Genomic DNA, 21817 nt, shown 5'->3' with positions numbered 1-21817 from the left:
TATTATTGTTATTATTTTGGTATTATGGATTGAACTCAGGACCTTGCACTTGATGCTAGGTAAGTGCTCTACCTCTGAAATATATGCCCAGCCTTTTTTTTTTTTAAACAATTTTATTTTATTTATTTATTTTTGTGGTGCTGGGGATTGAACCCAAGACCTTGTGCATTTGAGGTAAGCACTCAGCCAACTGAGCTACATCCCCAGCCCCTTTACAATTTTATTTTGAGACAGGGTCTCACTAAGTTCCTAAGGCTGGCTTTGAATCTGTAATCCTCCTGCCTCAGCCTCCCAAATTCCTGGGATTACAGGCATGTGCCACCGAAAGACTTCCTTTTTATGCTTAGAAACTTATCTCTCAGACTTCTACCCTTGCCTTAAGAAATTTGCAGTCTGAACTGAGCACTGTAGTGCATGTCTGTAATTCTAGCAGCTTGGAAGGCTGAGGCAGGAGGATCCCAAGTAAAGGATCAGCCTCAGCAACTTAGTGATTTAGTGAGACCCTGTCTCAAAAAAAAAAAAAAAAAAAAAAAAAAAAATTTAAGGGCTGGGGATATGACTCAGTGGTAAAATGCCTCTGGGTTCAATCTCCATGACTATAAATAAAATAAAATAAGTTACCAGCCTAAGTACTTGTCTTTCTTCTCATATCCTGATCTAAGATCCTCAGAACCCAACACATAAAATGAAATAAAAAGTACCCATTTCTCCTAAAAAAGATGCTATATAAAAAATGTGGGGGTTGGGGGCAGAGCTCAGTGGCAGAGCACTTGTCTAGCATGACAGCTTCTGGGTTCTATTCCTAACACCCCCAAACAAATAAATAAATAAATAAAAATCTGAGTTTAGTTTTTCATTGCTACAGTAAGTTAGTAAAAGTCATATTTTATATCCAGCACAGCAGCTCTCTGTCAAGCAAGGGCTTTCCATGGTTTGGATGTGACTCATCTACCCTCATCTTTGTCTTCTGTTTTATCATGAACCCTGGGGGAAGAGGAATGGTCAGAGAATTGTCAATGGAGGAGTGCCAAGAAGTTCATGGTCAAAACCAGCCCCAAGGACTGACAGAATTAAGTCCTCACTAGGCTGGTGGCCTTCAGAAGATGAAATTTATCCTGGAGTACCAAAATGTATCAAGCTTGATTTTTTTCCTCCATCCTGACTTAGTGTTCCAGAGAGTGGATTTGGGACACAAAAATATCCAAACACCATTTTGCTGGGGACGGCAGTTGGGGAGAAATATCCTCTGGTTGGAAGCCCAAGATACAAGGACAGAAGCAAAACATTTGGCTGATTTATCAACTCTCCTGGGGTCATCTGAGTCCAAGTCCACCCCTCCTCCAGGAATAGTCTGGAATTGCAGTGGCCACTTTGGGGGAACTTTTAACACGACCAAAATGGTTCATCTTGAAGGTACCTTAGACCAGTGGGTAACAACCTTTTTCCATGAAGGGCCAGATCATCAGTATTTCAGGCTGTGTAACCCAGGCCGTCTCTGTTGCTGACTACCTGACTCCGCTGTCGGGTGTAAGAGTGGCAACAGACAATGGAGGAGCAAGCAGGCTTGGCTGCAGTCCAACACACCTTATTTACCACAGAAGGCCTGGGTCAGAGTTGGCCTGTGGGCTGTAGTTTACAGAACCCGGCTCTGGGCTGTCCCTCACCTGCCAACATTATCTGGGTGAACAGTCAAGGTCGCGGCAGGGATGGGAACCAAGACCTCGAGGCCTACTTGAAAACCTCTGAATGAATTTTATACACTTGTCCTCTGTGATGAAACATGGATGTGTCCTCTGAGTTTTGCTTGCAAGTGTGTTTTCAGATTTCCTGAAGACTTTCTTGTTTAAAGACTGTCAATCAATCGATCAAAACTATTCAACATTGTGTTTTTTCTAAAGGAATTCCCAATCTATGATGCTACTGATAGGTGTCATTTTTCTGAGATGGTCACTGATGACCTCTTCCAGACATGGATAATTTACTCAAAATGTCCTCTGTCCACTCACCTCCCAATCTACTATCGACCTAGAAAGAACAAAGGGAATTTGCATTTCCCTGGTTTGAAGCCTGCCCTTGGCCTTAGCAGCAGTAAGATCAACTCCTTTGAGAATTCATCAGTTCTGTCCTTAGGAGTCGGTAACAGGCCTACCCAAGTATGGAGGCATATCATCTCTGATCCTAGACTCTGCTGCTCGAAGCAAGTACAGCCAAATAGTGCGAAGGATTCATGCCATATGCCAGTGTCATTATTGACATCCCCCAGTCCATCCCTGAACAACCTCAAAGCTCCAATGATTTTTTTTTTTTTTTGGTGTATGTGGGGGGAGGGTACTGGGATTGAACCCAGGGACACTTAACCACTGAACTACATCCCCAGTCATTTTTATATTTTTACTTTGAGACAGGGTCTCACTGAGTTGCTGAGGCTGACCTCCAATTTGCAGATCTCCTGTCTCAGTCTCCTGAGTTACCGTGATTATAGGTGTGTGTCGCCACGCCTGGTTCCAACATTTCATTTTTTAAAATAAAAGATTGTTCTGGCTGAACATTGAAACATTATAGTGTTAACCCTGGTTTGGAACATTAGGATTCCTAAAACTTGGAGTAAAAAAAAAAAAATTACTCAAAAGCATCATTGCTCTCGATGGAGTTCATATTCCCCTTACAATGCAGTTCAAAAGAAGTGGAACCAGAGAGCCCAAAGCAGAGTTCTTGGGGTACAGAGCAAGACCCTGTTGAGAGGCCTCAGACTTCTTTCCCTGGCAGACAAACAGTTCCGAGAGTGAAGGGCTCAGGACCCCTCTGCTGCCTCTTCTGTGTGGAATTAGGCTTGGTCCTCCCAGACTTGCTGACCCTCAAGTGACCCTTCTAAATCCAGATAATCCTCTGAGGGTCAATCCACAAACCCATCACCCTCAGCTCCATCAGAGCCTGAAAATCTCCAGGGCCAGCATGCAGGGAAGCCGGGGCTCTCTCCTAGCTGGTGGGAATGGTATATTGGGTCTGGCAGATGTGCCCAAGCCTGGGAGTCAAGAGGGTCTCTTTGCTTTCCCGTTCGGGATTGTTGAAGGAAGAAGAAATTCACTTAGAATCAGTCTGGACCCAAATTCGCTTTGTTCTTTGGGCCTGCAAAGACACTCCAAAGGGACATCTAAAAAAGGGGCAGGGGTGACCCAAAGGTAATGGAAACACACAGGGGAGGATAAACCCCAGAGATGCCCGAGCCGGTTCCCAGACTGCAGCCCTGACTGGAGGGAACAACAGAGACAAACTTAATCCCTGTCCTCAGAGAGACCTGCCCACTGGGCTTTAGCAAAAGCCGCTGTGCTTTTTCTCTGTTCCTGGAGAATTCTGACAAAATAGCCCCGAGCCCCTCAAAGCAGGGGAGCAGAAGTCCACCTACCCTGGCTGGATCAGGCGCCTTGGCCAATCTGATGAGTTCTGTGTCTGCAGGGACTTAGGGCGCTGGCAATGGGGAGCTCAGTATGTGTCCTGAGTCAGAAAGAGCCTTTTTCATCCAGTCCTGATTCCTTCAAGTACAGCTTTGAACACTGAGGAAGGGGGGTGGGGGTGAGCCCGCCCTCGTCCTGTGGATCCGACAATATCACAAATGCACAGCTGCTGGTTCCCAGTCTAACCCTCTTCCCAGAGGGTAGCCTGATGGGGGTGAGGAGCTTAGAGTATGTGCTGTTCGTTCATTCATTCATTCATTCATTTATTGAATATCAGCTTTGTGCCTAGTCCTGAGTAAGATCTGTGGGAGACTCAGGGGAACTCACCCCATGACCTTTGCACTCCAGGAACTTCCATCTAAATTTGCCAGCACAGACACAAACTTACATGTGTGTGTGTGTGTGCACACAAGCAAACTCATGCATACACACGTCCACACACATACAGACTTGCACTCAGGAACGCTTAGGTTGTAACAGTGTTCCTTCCATAATGAACCACAAGTAAAGGTGTCAGAGGTGATCTCTGAGTGAGGAATGGGATGCACTGGGTGGGGATTGCTCCCTGGTGCTCAGAGATATTCTTACTCTGAACCTGAGTGACAATCTAGTCAGAGGACTATTGGTCTCACTCCCCAGCCCCAGGCTTGCACAATGATAGTGATTTGGGGATTCAGTTTTATTGGTCTGAATTGAAATGGGACTTTTGGGGCAGAACTGATAAGTCAGGGACTGAGGCGGTGGGGACTGGGTGAGAGAACTGAGGGGCCCTCTCTGATTGGTTTCCTGAGATTCAGACCCTGTCTAGAGCCTGAGGCCTTCCTTCCTCCCCAGGGTCCAGGCCCTGGAGAGCTTCTAAATGGGACCTTAAGGCTGTGAATGATGACTATACCAAACTCCAGACCACTGTGGGGTGTCCTGTGATGGACTTCTCCAGAGGGCACTTCCAGTCACCTGCAGAGTCATGGCTGTTCTCCAGGGTTCCCCAAGCCTCCAAGCCCAGGGTCTAGCCCAGAGCCATCAAAGGAGGACACTGTCTCTTCTGGTTGAAAACATAAGGAAAATGTATCTGAAAGTGAAAGGACAAATCCAAGGTAAATTAAAAATGAGCACAGGCTCGTGAGAATAGCTGCAGAGGGACTTTTCTACCAGAACAAACTTGTCTTAGAGTGGTCATGGAGGTACCACCAGTGACACCACAGTCTCTAAATTTCAGGGCTATTTGAGGATTCATCTTTTGAGTCTTAGTACATTCTTCAGTTTGTCCTCAAGGGTAAAGAGTCTATCCTTTGTGGGTAAAGAGAATTCTTGGAAATTATGGACCCAAAGTCATCCCAAGCAAATGCAGCCCACTCCATTCATTTCTGTTCAATTCAACACATACAGATAGACTGTTCACAGCCTGCCAGGCACTGGTGTAGGCTCTGGGGATTAGATAACCCCGGGCTCTGCCCTCCTGGAGCTGACATCTTAGTGGAGTGGGGGGAACAGACACTAAAGTAAGGATAGAGTCTGCACTTGCAGGAAGTTTATGGAAGGATTGGATGCTGTCAGAAGTGTAAGAGGAAGCGAGGTGAGGCAGAACCCTGAGGTGTGGGCAAGAGGAGGTGGGATGAACAGGGGAGGGGAAGGGGGATGAGCATTCTGACTCACAGGAAAAGCGTAAAGGAAACAACACCAGCCATCATTTATTGAGCACAGATTCTGCATCATGAGGTTTTCAAGCAATTTATGTAGATGATCTCATTTCATCTCCATGATACACTTTTGGGGTAAGGTGGTACTATTATCCCCAAATGATAGATGAGGGAACTGAGGCATGGACAGAAGAAGGAATTTCCCATTTTGTAAATAGCAGGACTGGAATCCAAACCCAGGATCCAGAGTCTCCTTCCCTATTGTGCTAGAGAGCATCTACCTGCTCACACAGAGAGCCTTTTTTGAGTAAGAATGATGTGGGGGCTGGGGATATAGATCAGTTGGTAAAGTGCTTGTCTTGCATGTGGAAGGCTCTGGGTTCAATCCCCAGAACTGTGTACACACACACACATACACACACACAGAGAGAATGATGTGCAGTTCACTAAGAGCCCGGGAAGAGGTGCTGCTGTGGAAATGTAAGTTGGTATGATCTTTCAGAAGAATGCGATGGCAACTTGTGTTAAAGAGGCTTAAAGGTGTGTACCCTCTTTGATGCAGTATTTTCACTTCTAGAAATATATCCCAAGGAAATAACCAGAAATGTGCTTAAGGTGTGCAATGGGAGATGACCTAAATGCCCTTGGTAGAAGTTGGTTAAGTAAATCATAGCCTATAACTATAAGAGTATTATGTAGCCTTTAAAAGTAAAAATCGTGGGCTGGGAATATAGCTCAGTTGGTAGAGTATTTGCCTTGCATGCGCAAGGCCCTGGGTTCAATCCCCAGCACCACCAAAAAAAAGTAAATATTATGCCAGATGTTGTGGTGCATGCCTACAATCCCAGAGGCGGGAGACTGAATCAGGAGGATCACAAGTTCAAAGCCATCCTCAGCAAAAGTAAGGTGCCAAGCAACTCAGTGCACCCTGTCTCTAAATAAAATGCAAAACAGGGCTGGGGATGTGGCTCAGTGGTCAAGTGCCCCCAGAGTTCAATCTCTGGTGCCAAAAACATCAAAAAAACTCCCTCTCTCCAAAAAAATGAAAACCAAAACTAAAAATTGTGGTTGCCTCTCTTGATTTGTGTCCCAAAGGTGCATTGTGGAAGTTTGGGAGAGGTCTGTGAAGAGAGAGGGAGGACGGCACTCCCCCACCCCAGGACAGCAGGGTAGTCAGCTGCTAGGACCCCTGGGTAGTCAGCTGGGTAGTCAGGGAGGCCAGGCAGAGGTGGGGCCTGCAGAAGGGAAGGAGGCTTAGCTCCAAATAATCCTGACCCAGGGGAGGGAGTGGGGTGTGGCGGGCGAGCGGACAGCCAGGGCCCTGGCACCGGCTCCAGGCTCTGGGTTTAAAGAGCTTTAAAAGCTTATTAAAAAGGTTCCTTAGACATCAAATGGCTCTTAAAAATCAATATTTTGATGATTTAAGTGCAAGGGAATCAGAAACATATGGATCAAATTGCCCTCAAATTATACACACTTTAAAAAAATGTGTTGCTCTTTAGCAAAGCTCCAAATATTTGAAAAACAGAGACATTATCCTCATCTCCAGACAGAGCTCTGCTAGGTCACCTTGAAGAGTCCCCAGAGGAGGTCCATGAGAGCGGGCAGGGCTCAGAGGGAGAGGGGTGGCGGCTCCTCTAGCAGGGGCCTTCAGGGAGGCAGGGCTGCGAGGTGTGTGAGAACAAACACACAGGCACATTTTCCTCTGGGTGTGCTGGACCCGTTCTGAGCTCAGAGAACCGCCAGCCTTGTCCCATCACATCCTGGCCAGATGTATTTATGTGTCCAGGCCTGGACTCCACCCAAAGTCTGAGGGGTGAGTTCCTTGGGTCCTCCTTCCTGAGCCTGTCCTCTCTCCCTAGCAGTGGACATGCTGCTGTCCCACCCTGAAGGCCAAGAAGGACACAGGCCTCCCCTGGCTAGAGGTGACCCAATATCGTTCAGCTGTTGGCTTGTCGTGCAAATGAAATCTTACGCACGAAGGCAAGTGCATATCTAATGAGATATGCCATGGCTCTGGTCTCCCGTAGAATGTAAAGTCTCTCAGAGCAGACTGTGGAAACCACAGACCTCATACCAAGGCCCAAAGCAGGAAGACCAAAGACCCACCAGCAAGGCCAGGGGGAAAGTTGTTGCCACACACCACTTCAGTTTATCTCACTCCAAAGAAACGTGAGTTTCCTGCACCCCCTCTGCCTCTGTCCCGGACCAAGTTCCTTCCTAGGGGTGGGACCCCGCTGTCAGGCACTGGGGACCCAGAGGTGTAGGTGCTGCATGGTCCAGTGATCCTCTGACTGAGGGCCGCCTGTGCTTTCTTCCACCCATGGGAGGAGGCCCTTGGGTGGCCAGTGGGGTGTTCTGACACTTGGGCTCTGCTACCCATGGAGACACCTCCAGACCATACCTGGAGGCTGGGCTTAGGACAGAACAGCTCTGGAGGAAGCAAGATGGGGTCAGCTGGTTCTCCCTCCCAGCCCTTCCGGTTTTTCTTCTTTAGGCCCTTAAGGCCCTGCCTCCCCACAGACCTCATTGGCTAAGGTTGAGTCCTGGGTGGTGCATGTAGGGAAGGGTGCCCTGGAAGGGAGGGTAGGACTCGCAGGCCCCTGGGCTGTCTATGTGAACCCTACCACTCCGTCTAGACCTGTTTGTGGGAGGAGACCTCCACTTCTCCTGGGACCCCCTGAACCTCTTCTGCACCAAAGAACATGCTGAGGCCTGGGCCTGCGATGCTTCAGGACAAGGGGCTGTTCCAAGCCCCAAGAAAAGCTTGTGAAGCACTGGCCTTTCTCCCTGGGCCTCACGGGCTCAGCTTCTGGCCCTTTAGGCAACTCTGTGCCGTGTGCCTCCCGACCCTGCCACCCCCACCAGTGGCAACTGCCTGCTAATTATTGCAATGACTTCCACCTCGATGGGCAGTCTCACTGGTCAGCACTGAGGGTTGGGTCACTCCCTCATCCCATATACACATGGCTGTCCAGTCTGAAGAGGGAGGCAAAGGGAAGGTACCTCAGAAACAGAAATGATGAGATGGGCAGGGGGAGGGTAAGGGTCTCAAAGGGGATGGGGCCATCTTGCTGGCACTTAAGGTTGGCTGGCACAGTCTTGTGAGACCGAAAGGACCACTAGTAGCTGGCCACTGGCAATGTGGCTGATGTTAGGAGAGCCAAGGGAGCCAGCCACATCTGCTGGTCCTGTGGATTCTTCACAGCTCTGTCCTTGGAACATCTTCAAGGAATTCTGGGGACGGCCTGGGCTGGAGTGGGGAGATAGTGAAAAGGGAGGATGCCCTGGGATCTGGATGGGAAAGGGGGCAGGAAGCAAGCGAGAGTCCAAGACTTTCTCCTGACTCCTGTTGAGTGCCTCAGGAGAGTGGTCAAAAGTTGGCGACAGATACTAGAGGACCACAGCCACCTTGGCTGAACACGTTAGTGTGTGGCCTGCAAAATACGAAGAGGAAAAGTCTCTGCAACACCCAAGGAATGAAAGGAAGTAGGAACCGATGCCCAGCTTGAGGTTCCTATTTCTGGACATGTGTTTTCCCTGTCACCTCAGTCCTCAGCCCCTGGAGACCCCGCAGTGGAATGAAACAAGACTGCAGCCCAGCTCCTTTGGTTGGACCAGGCAGGCACCTGGGGACAGGTGCCCTGTAATAAATAGCACGTGGCTGCTGTGTTAGAGTGTACTGGGGTCTGTGCCCACTGCAAAGGGTTATCCCTAAGCCACCAGCCCTTGTTCCTAGGTCTCTTAGTGGGCCCCCAAGCTGAGGATGTGGCTGGGCTGGGGAGGCCTGTCCCACCTCTGCACCTTTACTTCCCATATCCAAGGCCCATCACCCATCTTACCCTGTCACCTCCAAGGTTTGGCACAGATTCCAAGCTCCTTCTTCTGCCAGCCTTTGCTGAGTACTCTCTGACACGTGGGCATGGGGTGGGAAGAAGCAGTGGATCTCGGAGCATGCTAAGATTGGATTTGGAAGGGACCCTTCATGTCATTCTCTGCTCAGTCTCCCTGCCTCCTCCCCCCAGCACACTGATGTCTAAGTGTAGACCACTCCAGAACTCGAGCCCAGCCCTTCCTCCCCAGACCCACATTCCTAATAGCCAAAGTGACGCAGGGTCAAGGCCAATATATCATCCTCTCTTTCTGTATTCCTGCCACCACCCTCCACTCAGCTGAGCAGACCAGAATTTGGGGATCCATCCTTGACAACAGCCTTGCCTTTGTCCTTTCATGTCACTATGTCACAAGCCTCTTCCACTGCCTCCCAAATGTCTTTCCACCTGTTCCCCTCACCTCCATCCCTGAAGCTCCAAGTCCAAGCCACCAGCTCTGGGTGGTAGCCATGGCTTCCTAACTTGTCCAGTCTTACTTCCTGCGACCCTTTCTGCATGTTTCCACGTAGAGGAGTGAGCTTTCTAAAATGAGAATTTGTTAATATCCTCTCCCTCTTAAAGGACTCCATTGTCCACTCTATGAAGTTCTGATTTCTTGGACCAGCAGATCTTGCCTTCTGTGACCTGACCCCATCCCTCCTCCTTCCCTTTCTTTGTCCCCTCCTCTGCCAGAACCTTCCAATCCAGGCCCAGTGAACTTGTGCAACCCTGGCCCCCTGAGGAGGGCAGGTGCCCTATCTAAGAACCCAGTTTGGTGCCTGGAAAATGTCCATGGAACAAAGGTGCAAGGGGACGCGTGTAAATGGCACTCATCCACAGCCCCTCTGGCCCAGCAATCTGTCTACCAGGCATCTGGTCCTTGCAGAATCAATACATGGCCCAGCTGTGGAATGTGCTTGTTGTTTTTGCATTTTTTTTTTTAAGTTTGGGCTGTTCAGCTCCAGCCCAGGCTGGGATGGAGAGGTACTGGGCACCCTCCTCGCCTCTGTCATGGAGGGAGAATGATGAAGGAGAACAGCCGCAGATCTGAGCGAGGGCCCAGACATCAGGAGCCTGGGCTCTAGACCTGGTTCCACCTCCACCCCAACAGGTCCATTTAGTCCTTTATTCATTCCACAAATATTTATTCAGGGCCTACTGTGTGCTTGCACTTTCCCCGGGGCTGGGGAACCAAACAGAGGCAGGGCCTTACCTTCCAGAGTTCACCCCTGGTGGGGAAGACAGGTATTAATAGATATACACAAGACCAACAGACACCCAGAAGGGAAAGAACAGGGACGCTTCGAGGGGAAGCCTGCTGCAGACAGGTGGTTACAAAGGGGCCCTGGGGGTGGTGGTGTCTGAGACCTGAAAGATGGGCATGGACCAGCCATTCAGAGCTGAGGTGAGAAAGAGAGTTCTAGAGAGGAGGTGGCCTGTGGAATGGTTTGAGCAAGGCCTTCAGTCTCTTTTTGGGCCTCAGTTCCCTCATTTGTGATAGGAACCATGATGCTTCCCTGGTCTACTCACAAGGCTTGGGTGGGGGTGGGGGTCAGTGACACCCTAGCTAACGAGAAGAACAGGTCTGGTCAGACTCAGAGGCTATTTAATTCTGTTCTCATGTTTATAGCAAGATGGTCTCCCTGTCCCATTCTTCCACAGGCACCAACATCTTCATCCTCATTAAGAAGCAAGTCACTGTGGCAGGGTCTCCTTTAGGCCTTATCAGCCAGCTACACTTTAGTATGAATACAATAATCAGAGCAGAGGCCAGCTTTTCATGGAAGGACAAGTATGTTGGGACCTGAGAGGGTGGCAGCTCATACCCAGAAGAAAGGTCCTCCCGTCAGGGAGCCCTCAAGGGTAAGTCCTAGGCCTGGCCCAGTGCCTGGAACAGAGAGGGAGCTCCACACAGCCTTGGTGAGAGAAGGGAAAATTTCTCCATGGCCTCGCATCAAGAGGGGAGACTTGCAGGCTGTTTGAATTGTGCAGGCCCAGACTCCCTTCCCCGTTCTCTGGTCTTCTTGATTCTTCTTCCCGTCCTGGCCTCTCTTTGCTGATAGGCTTTTTGAGGTATTCATGTTCTCGCTTTCCCAGTGGACATTTGGCCGGGCCTTGGGGACTGTGTGTGCGTGTGTGCAGGCACGCGGGGCTATGAGGGGGCTGGAGACAAAGGCCCCAGAGTGAGATTCAGGGCACAGCTGAACTGCCCTGAACTCGCCTTTTTGTTTTCAAGGAAATGCATAATCCAAGAACCACCCACGGCCCTGGCCCTGGCGGCCCAGCTAAGCAGGGCTGGAATGCGCTGCCTTTCCCGTTAGTAATTGTTTTTCTAGTTGGCCTGTAACCCTTCCCCTGCCATTCCCCTGCTACTGGGGCCAGGCCCTTCAGTGGACCTCTGCAGAGACTCAGGGATCTCCTCAATGTTCTCTTCCTGAGGTGTCCCCAGCTCTATGGCCCATGTTTGCAGAGTGTGGCAAGGCATTCTGGGCTTGACCGGGCTTGCTGTTTCTTTCCTCACTCTTAGATGGGCTGGGAGTGGCTAAGGATGGAGAATCCCCAAAGGCAGCGTGATCCTGAGGGGCCTGCCGATCTTTGTGGCAGGATCTTTGGGTCTGACTGCAGTCATGTCTATAACTGTGAATGGGTGTCACTAAGAGCTGGTGGAGGAATGTGAGTTTTTCGCGTGGCTGGGACCTGAAGGCCTGTTGTTGGACCCAGCGAGTGTGTGTGTGAGTGTGTGTGTGTGTGTGTGTGTGTGTGTGTGAGAGAGAGAGAGAGAGAGAGAACTTGGGTAAATATCCGTGTGACTTAGTGTAACTGTACTTGCCAAAGTGCCTGCAGGTGGGTGGTGTGCCTGGGTCCTGGGGAGGGCATCTCCTGGGCTGACTCAGCACTTCTCTTTCCCACCCACACTGGTGAGCACCTGCCTGAGTCTTTGTTTCAAGGAGGAGGCAGCACCCTCTGCTCTTTGCTTCTGTCCCTGGCTGCCTCATCCCTACCTGCAGGAACATGGCACCTGGGCCTGGTCCAGTTAGCTGAGCTGTGCCTCTTCAACCTGCAGGGGGCACAGAGGTCACAGGTTTGTGCTATCCCTCACCCCTCCCAGCCAGGCCTGGTATACTCCGGGGTCTGGAGCTCTTAGGCTTCATTTCCTGAGGCAGCCCCTGTGAGTAAGAAGGGGCACCGGAGGCCACTTGCTGCACCCTCGTTGCCACCCTTTCTCCAACACTGGCCACAGCTGCCTCATCCTCTGGTAGGCCTAAACTTTGACCTTTAACCCAGTGTAACAGGTATGGGTGCTGGAGACACCCATCTCTCCCAGAGCTCTGCCTCCTCCACAGGGGAACTCAGGGTCACGGAGCGGCTGGGAAGTCAGGAGGTAGAGAGAGCTCTGCCTGAGTCCACAAAGCCCAAGTATCTGGTCGCAAGCCTTGGAGCTCAGGCCAGCCTGTGCCCCGAGCGGCTGGCAGGGCCGGGGCCCATTTCAGTATGGCCACTGAACATTTGGTGAGAATCAAAGGCCTTTTCCATCCAGGACAGGAATGCTGCTGAGTGGGATTTGGGACCAGGCCTGGCAGGGCGAACACTGCCCTAATTGAAGCCCTTCTAGATTTTAATTACGAGCAATATTTTCCCAAGCTTCCTAAATTGACCGTGGAGACCCGCTGGTGTTAGTGCCTGTGCCAGGGACAGGAAAAAAAAAAAAAGGTTGTTAAAGCATTTTCAGCAGGTTTATTTTAGAGAGTGTTTTTTAAGGCTGGAGTTTTTTTGTTTTGGAGGGCTACATATGAAACAGAGATGGACACCCGCAGGCATGATCAGACACACAGATGGAACATGCACACAGACAGACACCTGTAAAGAAAGGCACACGTGGAGACGGACGATTCTGGATGTGGCTGCAGATGCCATAAACACTAGTTGGGGAGCCCCACCCAAGCACCTGGATTACTTTAGACAGGAAAACACTGTTGGTGGCTCCACCTTCTTCCAACCTTGACCTCCTATCCCTCTAGGCTGATGGACTGGGCCTGCTTTCCAGCCCCTGTCTTCCCAAGGCCTGTTTACAAGGTCTGGGACAGTCGGCGGACCCCCAGCTGGGTGTTCCTGCTTTTGTCCCTGTCTCTAGGGGATCCGACTGTCTGGTGAGGAAGGCCAGGTCCTGTCTGTGGGAAAGAGGATCTAGTGCTCAGCACCCCTGTCGACTCCCTTCCAAGAGAAACACCCATAGTGTTCTGGGAAGCAGCCGGTCCTGGTTACAGATGCAGAAAACTAAGGTGTTTCTGGAAAACAGGCGACCTTGGAGGAAGCTTCTCTAAGCACCTAGCTCTGCTCTTGCAGAAGAATGGGCTGGATGCCAGGCACCCTAGAGCAGCGAATCTGGATCCCCACTGCTCATCTACTGTGTCTTCCTCATTGGAGGCACTCGACACGTGTTGCTGTAACAGGAGATAGTCAATGCTGGGCGCTAGCGCCCTGGAAGCTGGAAAAATCTTTGGGTCTGACTGAGCAGGTCCCCTGACATGGGTATCTTGGAAGCTCCAGAGAGGCCGCCCCCTACACTTTCCTCTTTCCCCTCCATTCATGCTCATGCCTATGGGTCTAGACACCCAGGACAACTCTACGATTCCTTCCCAGTGTCCACAATGAACCCAGGAATGGTGCGTGGTAGAAATGGACATGGGTAGGTCCCCTAGAGGAAGGAAGGCCAGAGACAACCTTTCCTGCTCTGCCATCTTGCCAAGGGTCCTCTTGCTGAGACACGGGGTGGGGAGGGTACAAGCCAGGAGCAGAGGGAGGCTGTTCCCCAGGCCCAGGCCAGCCAGTCAGAGCCTGGGCAGGGTGTCTTGGTGGCCGTTACAAGCCGTTGCTATCGTTCCTTATCTGGAGCTCCTGGCTCTTACACCACGTCCTCAACGGCCCCTGGAGTCAGGGGCCATGCCGCACCCTCCCCAAACAGACGGTTATGGTTTCCGTTGTTTGGGGAGGGGGTAAGGGGCTGTCTCCTTAATTAATCATTTTAGGCCACCCTGGGAAACTCATTAAGCCACCTCTTAGGGCTGGGAGCAGGAATGCTGTTCTCAAAATTGTAACTTTCTGGTTTACCGTATCAGGGTCCCTGTCTCCTTCCATTCATGCACACATATTTGTGTGAGAAAGTGTGTGTGTGTGTGTGTGTGCGTGTGTGTGTGTGTGTGTGTGTGTGTGTGTGAAAGCAAGGGCCAGCATGCCCTCGTATCTATGATTCTGTGTGTGTTTGCATTTCCTAGATTCTGCAAGGAACTTCCCCTGATTCTTCTTAATTACCAGCCTAGAAGAAATTCAAGATGCTTAGAGCAAAGGTCAAACTCCACCTGTTTTCCCTGCACTTCATTTTCTGGCAGTTCCCACAATAGTACAGATAAGTAAAAGATTAAGGCAATCTTTTCTAATTAAAGTAATTAAAAAACGGCGATGATTGCACCTTTCATCTGAAAGGGAAAATATTTACTCATCCAACTGCAGGCCCTTAAAAGCATTCAGGTCTATTTTGACAAACGGATCCTCTTCCCCTCCCCCAGCTCATTCTCCTCCAGGGACACACACACACAAAGGCTGGTTTATGTAGCAAGAGGCGGCTTGATGGGGGCACCCTGAAAGCCAGGCGGGTGGGTGGGAGCCTGGGAGCTGGGGGCACAGTTGAGCAAATGGACATTTTAGGCCAGTTCCTGCCAGGCGCAGCTGAGAGGTTTCTGGGGCCCTTGGGACTTGGATTTGACCCACTGGTGTTTTACTGTCCTCCCTTCTCTCTCCCCCAGGTCAGCTGCCCAAAGCCAAAGCTCTGCTCTCTTCAGGCTTCTTCCCTCTGATCTTGCTGGGTTGGAGGGCTGGGATTGTGGCTCAGTGGCAGAGTGCCACTTCGCACGTATGAGGCCCTGGGTTCGATCCTCAGCACCACATAAAAATAAATAAATAAAATAAAGGTATTTGGTCCATCTGCAGCTAAAAAATAAATAAATAAAAAATACTGGTTGGATCCTGGATACTGCCTGTCCATCTGTCCATCTTCTCACCTGTTAAGCCAGCAGACATATCTCATGCTGTTGTTTTGCACGACCCAAGTACCTGACATATGCATACTTGATCAGCACTATAGGGGGAATCTGGGGTGTGTGGCACCTGCAGGAAGCGCAGGTCCAGAAAGAAAACTGAGCGCAGGCTGCTCTGTTTCTTTGAGTTTCTGAGGCAATCTATGGCCCAGTTTCCCGGTGCGTGGGGTTTGATTGCACAGATTACCTCTTTTCCCTAAATAGGAAGCTCTTCTGGTGACATGTGGCAGTGTCTGCTCCAGGGCCAGGACTCCAGGGTTAGGCTCTTGGGGAGTGGGAGGTGTGAAGAGGCAGAGATATTAAGGCCCAGTCCAAGGGTCTGGGAGTGGCCTGACCGCTGCCCCCACACCTCGGTCCTCCATCCCCGTGGCCAGGAGCTGCTTTGGATGGGGTGCAGCTGGAGTTTGAAGCAGCCTGGATGGATGATCCCTTTAGAGGCTGTTTTTCAAATCCTCAGACTGTGACTTGAAAGGACATTATTCTGGGAACCAGCTCCAGGAACACCTGGGCCGAGCTGTCCCCTGAGAAGGGCCTGGTTGCCTCTGCCTGTCCCAAGCCAGGCTAGACAGTGTCCTCAATCTGACCCATAGCTTTGTCTCCCTGCAGAGATACAGCCCCAGAGAGCCAGCATGTGGGCAGATGCATGTCTGAGGGGAGCCTGCTGTGCCGGGTGAGTTGGGCAGGGAAGAGCGATGTGTGCATGTGCACCCGTGGGTGTGGGCACACAGTGTGCTCTGTGTCTGGCTGTTTGGGGATGGGCTTACTCGGTACCAGAACAGCCTCATCACAGACGCTCTGAGCTTTACCAAGAGCTCCCTCCATGTCAACCCGCACTGTCTTTGGACTCTGGACTCTGGCAAGTCACCCCCAAATTTCCCCTTTCCCTGGCCTGGCCTCTCCAGTCACGGGCTTCTGGAGTGACAGCATTCATTGTGTCACTTCTTCGTCTGGTCACTGGTCATGGCTCCCTGCTCCTGGGGAAACATTCATACCCAAGGAGCAAAGGATTCCTGCAGCCCACCAGCCATCTCAGGGGGCTTGGTTTGGGCCTGACCTTAACCAGAATCTTCCTGGTGGTGCCCAATGTCCTTTGAGAAGCTGTGAAAGCAGTGGATTCCCTCCCAGGACTCCTTAGACCTGTGTGCACAGGTGCCCACTACACAAAAGGGCAGGCGATTGATTGCAGGGTTCCTGGGTGCCCTAGGGCCTATCTCAGGTGCCAAACCCAGGCGGAGAGCTTTTGTCCCGCAGTTCCAATTGCCAGGCTTTGTCTCTGGGCTCTGATGGGCCACCCCCACCCCTTTCCTCCTTCCAACCTCAGCATAACCGCCTCCTCTATAAGAGGCCTCCATGCCAGCCTTTGCCACCCCAGTGTTGGCCGGATGCCCTAGGCACAGCCCAGCGCTCCCCCAGTTGGGAATTGTGTCTGACCCAACCTACGCAAGCGCAAGCGGTGATTAACTTGCTCAGTGGAAACAGTCCCTTGGGCACTGGAACCCTTCTTGCAAAAATAAATTCTCCTTTTGGACTAGCTTTTCTAATCTCCCTTTCTCTGCATTCTGGCCTTTCTTTTCCTTCCTTCCTTCTTCTTTCTTCTTCTTCTTCTTCTTTTTTTTTTTTTTTTCTTGTATCCCAACTGGCTTTTATCTTCTTTCTTTCCTCCCACTGAGACCCAAACAAATCTCCAGTAAACAAACTCTCAGGCCACTCTCTTAAAGAAACAGTGCATGCTTGTTGCTAGCTAGATGTCCCTTCCTATTAGTGGGTTGCAAGAAATCCGTGGGAGACTAAGGAGGTGGAGACTGCGAGGTATGTCAGGAGACAGGAGGAAGCTGGCATGGTGGTGGTGGCCCATGCCTGTAATCCCAGCCACTTGGGAGGCTGAGGCAGGAGGATTGCAAGTTCAAAGTCAGACTCAGCCACTTAGCAAGACCCTAAGCAACTTAGTGATTTCCAGTCTCAAATTAAAAAATATAAAGGTCTGGGATTGTGGCTCAGTGGTTAAGTGCCCCTGGGTTCAGTCACCAGTACTGAAAAAAAAAAAAAAAGACAGGAGGAAGTTGACTTAAAGCAAAAAAACTGTCCTATGAGTCACTTCTCCTTTGCCACAGCTTTCTGGAAGTAAGGGACCTGGTGGGAACCTTTAGGATAAGTGTGAGTGCTTGTGTATGTGCGGGTATGTGTATGTGCGGGTATGTGCATGTGCGTGTCAGGCCATTGTACTGAGGGGCCCAAATGGGGATCCTGCACAGCACTGAGCATGGGTGTGCCCTGAGGACACTCCTCATTCCCCATCTGCCTTGTCTCAAAGGAAGACTGGTAGCTTCTGGGGGTCAGCAGGGAGCAGGCTATACTCATTCCATCCAGTGGAAGGCTTTGGACAAAGGACGTCCAGGTCAGGGGACCCTGTTACAATGCAGTAGGAGGCTGAGATTCTGTATGTCGGAGCAGCTCCCTGGGGGGGCTGAGCGGCTGGTCCCAGGCCCATGGTCTGAGTAATGAGGCTGGACAGAGGTGGCTATGTGGCCCTACTGCATGCTGGGAACACAGGGTCATCTCTGTCTCTGTCTCTCCTGTTCCTTGCACCAACGGCTGACGACTCCTGAACGGGAAGACTCTCTGGGCAAACAAAACTGAACAGAGATGGCTTTTCCCCTTTAAGAGAACACGTTCCCCAGCGGGACAGTCCCAGGGCCCTCTCCCACTCCCACTTGGAAGCCAGGCAGAAAAATTGCCTGGTGGGCAGGATTATGGGATTAGTCAACTTTCCCAAAACAGACCTGGAGGCTCTGGGTCCGAAATGAGTTTTGGTCTGAGGCTTTCCTGGTGATTTGTGACAGATGTGTCAGCTGGGAACTGGGCCCTCCCTCCTCTCTCTTCTTTTCCCCTTACTGGTAACTCCCTCTGACACCTCCTTCACAGGCCCCAGAGAGGACAAACAGGTTTCAGTGAAAATGAGCATTTGTTCCCCAGGCCCAGGGAGGAGGGTAGTACTTCTGGCCCCCAGGGTCCAGCTTTGTCAACACCTCTCTGTCCCCACCAGGGGGTAGCTCCTGCTGAATACACCCTGGGCTGAAGGGGCCTAGTGTGGTCATTAAGTCCTTAGCCTGTTCAGTTTCTGCCTCAGTTTCCTGCTGTCTCTCTGTCCCTGCTGGGTCTCTGGACCCAGTTTCCTGGGTCCCCCTATGCTTTGGGACAGGTTGGTATCCTGGCTGTCTCTGACCTTGGCCTGCCCAGTGGTCTTGGCTTATGAGTTGGCCTGTACCAGCTCAGGCCCAGTGTTTCCCAGAAAACAAGGTCCTGAAGACCAGTCATGGAGGCCAGGCCACCATGCTGGGACAGCCAGATGTCAGAGGATGTCACTGTGACAGATCCAAGGCTTGGATCAAAGCCAGGGAGAGACGTCTCGGCACTCCCTGAACGGGCCCAGCAGCCTTGCCTGAATTTAGAATTTTCTTGGCAGAGAAACCATACATTCACAGCTGGTGTCCCTATAGGGGATCTTTTCCTTGGAGCCTTCCCCCCCCCCTAAAGCTGGTGGCAAGGAAATGAAGTTTAAATAATTCATTCTTTCAATAATGCCAGTGATCCCTATTAGAGCTAGCACGGCCCTCCTTGTAGCCCTTTGGTGCCTCAAAAATCTCCTGGTGGAGCTGACCTGGTGGTCTGTCTGGAGGCAAGGTTCTGCCACCCATGGCCACGGGACAGACACTGGGGGCTGCCTGGCCTGGCTCCTCTGGGCTCTTAGATCCCAGACCATGCCTGGAAACCAGAACCCCGACACCAGAGCAGATTCCAGAGCACAATAGGCCCAAGGTTAGCATAATAGGCGCTCACCCCAGAACACACTGGAATCAAGCACTGGGCTGGGCTGTTCGGCATTCTCTATAGAAGGGGGTGGGCCTTATTTCAAGGGTCACCTGTGAAGTTCATAGTTCTCAAGGGAAAAGAAAGAAGACTCATGAAATATCAGACCTGGACAAAAACTTAGAGTTTCTAACTTTAGCTTGTGTCAGAATCACCTGGAGGACTTGATGGAATACATTTGGGGTCCTTCCTGAAAGGATCTGATTCGGTGACGATGGCGCCTAAGCGTTTGGAATTCTAGTAAGTTCTCAAATGATGCCAGACTGAAGGGGACACACTTTGAGATTCGAGGTATTAGCCCACCTCTCGCATTTTACAGGCCCAGAAACCAAGGCACAGCCAGAGAAGCAGAGCAGGGCCACCAGAGGGCTCGTGATATGGCTGGGAGTGAAGAGCTCCCACCTGCTAGGCTGGTGTAGTTCCACTGCCAACCCTCCCTGTTGGCTGCCATGGCCAACGGGGCACAATTTAGAACCAGCTGTGACTCGGAAAACAGGTTCCTGCCTGTAGCACCCAGTTGGTGCTAGAAATGGAAGTGGCATGTTTTGGTGTGTCCGGGCCTCCAGGCTGAAAACTGTTTATTTGGACAATTAAGAACACAGCTTCAGCTGAACCACAAAATCAGAGGGAAATCTTTATCTTGGGTGGCATGCTCTTGTCATCCTCCCATGCCTTGGCAGGATCGCAGAGTGGGGCGACGCTGGACAGGACGGGTCAGAGACCTCCGCTCTCAGGAGATCAGTCAAGTACAGAGGGATAAGCCTTCCTGGTTTCCTTTGTGTGGATGATGGGATGGGAATGGCGGTGTTGGGAGGGAGCCACACTCTTTCATCAGTACCCTAGAGCCTCGGTGGGGGTGGCACTATCTCTGCAATTGACCATAAGATTTGGTATCTGTGGGATCATCTTGCACTACCCTAGAGATCACTGTCTTAAATGATTCCCCCTTCCTCCTCCAGCCAGGAAATGGGTGAGCTCATATCACCCACTCTCCACTCCAGCACCCCAGCATGGGGGCCTTGGTTCTGGCACTTTCTGCCATTTCTTTCAGTTCTCATCCCTTTGGGGTTCATAGGTAGATAAGGTATTTGTTTACAACTCCTTGAAGTTGAAGCTTCTCCTACACCAGGAATAAGGCCCGAGGCCCCAGGGCCTAGCACTCCCCCCTTCCCCTGAGTATTATGGTTGATACCCTTCTGCCAACCATACTCTGCAAACTTCCGATCAAAGCAAACAAAACAAACATCGGGGAGCTGAAGAGATCCATTCTGAGAATTTACTTCTGTTTGCTAAACAGTGGCTCAGTCACTGCAGCACTAAGGGGGTCACAGTGATGACTCAGAGAAGGACCCAGGCCCCTGAGGGAAATGAGACAGGCCTAGACATAATGCAACAGAAGCTGGACCTGGAGCTGCAGAGAAAGATTGCCTCAGTCTCCTGCTCAGTAGACAGAGGGGCTTAGAGAAAAAGTAAAATCCAAGCCCCAGCCTTCCCCAGCTCCAACCCCATAGCCCTGGCCCACGGCGGGCCCACCCTGACTGCAGCTGGTCATGGTTAGCCACGGTGCTGAGACAAGTCTCTTGACTGGAGCTTGGGGTTGGCCACTCTGCCTCCTTCCCCTTGCCCACTCCCCGGCCCCCTGTGGGAGTACATAGGGAACATTCCAGGGCTCCTAAAACACTGTTAGCACTTGTTTCCAGAACCTCAGATTTTTTTTTAAATTTTTTATTGTTGGTTGTTCAAAACATTACATAGTTCTTGATATATCATATTTCACACTTTGATTCAAGTGGGTTATGAACTCCCATTTTTACCCCGTATACAGATTGCAGAATCACATCGGTTACGCATCCACTGATTTACATATTGCCATACTAGTGTCTGTTGTATTCTGCTGCCTTTCCTATCCTCTACTATCCCCCCTCCCCTCCCCTCTCCTCCCCTCTTCTCTCTCTACCTCATCTACTGTAATTCATTTCTCCCCCTTGTATTTTTTTTCCCTTTCCCCTCACTTCCTCTTGTATGTAATTTTGTATAACCCTGAGGGTCTCCTTCCATTTCCATGCAATTTCCCTTCTCTCTCCCTTTCCCTCCCACCTCTCATCCCTGTTTAATGTTAATCTTCTCATGCTCTTCGTCCCTACTCTGTTCTTAGTTACTCTCCTTATATCAAAGAAGACATTTGGCATTTGTTTTTTAGGGATTGGCTAGCTTCACTTAGCATAATCTGCTCTAATGCCATCCATTTCCCTGCAAATTCTATGATTTTGTCATTTTTTAATGCAGAGTAATACTCCATTGTGTATAAATGCCACATTTTTTTTATCCATTCGTCTATTGAAGGGCATCTAGGTTGGTTCCACAGTCTTGCTATTGTGAATTGTGCTGCTATGAACATCGATGTAGCAGTGTCCCTGTAGCATGCTCTTTTAAGGTCTTTAGGGAATAGACCGAGAAGGGGAATTGCTGGGTCAAATGGTGGTTCCATTCCCAGCTTTCCAAGAAATCTCCATACTGCTTTCCAGATTGGCTGCGCCAATTTGCAGTCCCACCAGCAATGTACAAGTGTACCCTTTTCCCCACATCCTCGCCAGCACTTGTTGTTGTTTGACTTCATAATGGCTGCCAATCTTACTGGAGTGAGATGGTATCTTAGGGTGGTTTTGATTTGCATTTCTCTGACTGCTAGAGATGGTGAGCATTTTTTCATGTACTTGTTGATTGATTGTATGTCCTCCTCTGAGAAGTGTCTGTTCAGGTCCTTGGCCCATTTGTTGATTGGGTTATTTGTTATCTTATTGTCTAATTTTTTGAGTTCTTTGTATACTCTGGATATTAGGGCTCTATCTGAAGTGTGAGGAGTAAAGATTTGTTCCCAGGATGTAGGCTCCCTATTT

Source organism: Marmota monax, unplaced genomic scaffold, assembly GCF_021218885.2.
Source record: "Marmota monax isolate L192 unplaced genomic scaffold, Marmota_monax_Labrador192_F-V1.1 WCK01_AAM20220418_F8-fsc00015, whole genome shotgun sequence".
Taxonomy (NCBI): Eukaryota; Metazoa; Chordata; class Mammalia; order Rodentia; family Sciuridae; genus Marmota; species Marmota monax.
The sequence above is the reverse complement of the archived record's forward strand: the minus strand, read 5'-3'. Positions refer to the sequence as shown.